This window comes from Anneissia japonica, unplaced genomic scaffold, assembly GCF_011630105.1.
Source record: "Anneissia japonica isolate Jap-2015-1 unplaced genomic scaffold, ASM1163010v1 scaffold4988_len2956909_cov206, whole genome shotgun sequence".
Classification (NCBI taxonomy): domain Eukaryota; kingdom Metazoa; phylum Echinodermata; class Crinoidea; order Comatulida; family Comatulidae; genus Anneissia; species Anneissia japonica.
In genome coordinates this window covers 1988645-1989318 of record NW_022696345.1, presented here as the reverse complement: position 1 = coordinate 1989318, position 674 = coordinate 1988645, and the positions used below count along the sequence as shown (strand labels likewise).

The 674-nt window shown below is 35.8% G+C and overlaps 1 protein-coding gene across 1 annotated transcript in view; it reads right to left on the bottom strand.

The window, feature by feature from the left end:
* The window catches only part of LOC117101850 (cysteinyl leukotriene receptor 2-like), a 13190-nt gene extending 12878 nt beyond the window's left edge, over positions 1–312 (bottom strand). Inside the window, exon 1 of the mRNA XM_033241961.1 lies at positions 208–312. The gene's annotated coding sequence lies outside the window, so the exon portion shown is untranslated. The remainder of the gene's footprint in view (positions 1–207) is intronic.
* Positions 313–674: the final 362 nt, after the last annotated feature.

Genomic DNA, 674 nt, shown 5'->3' with positions numbered 1-674 from the left:
TATATATATATATTAAGCAAACTTTCTGATATAACTACTTACGGCCTACTATGTTTTATTGTCCTTCAAGAAAAGAAATTCATTTTTTGTTTTGTACCCTATAGTAGGCCCTACACATAAATATATACAAATACAAATTGCCCAATCGCTAATAACCCAGGGATAATAAAGTACCACTATTAAGACTACAATTAATATAATTATTACCTTTTTAATCTTTCGCTTATCTTCAAGTATTTTGCGAAGTTCCGCAGCACCAGTTCCCGATGGACTATTGTACTTGATGCATCGAACACTTAGCTGTAATTGGGCTCATCCCGTCATTATGCTCGTGGTATATATACATCTAGCTTTAGGTCACGTGACAAAACGTCACTTTGATAAGTAGAAGATCATTGTAATGGATATCAAGTTCGAAAGAAACGCTACTCATTTTCCTGAGAGGACTAACATGATTGAAGGTTTGATGAGAAACCTAGCGGCCGAAAATTACCGTCTGAGTTCACATAGAGTAATGTTACAGTGTTTAGCATGTATTTTACGACATTTATTTCGTTTTACTAAATGGCCTACTGCAATTGGCAGAGATCAGTTACACTTTTGCCCATGATTGCGTTAATCCTGATCGAACAGTTCGTCCGAAATACATTTACTAAGAATTGGCCTACGTGCCT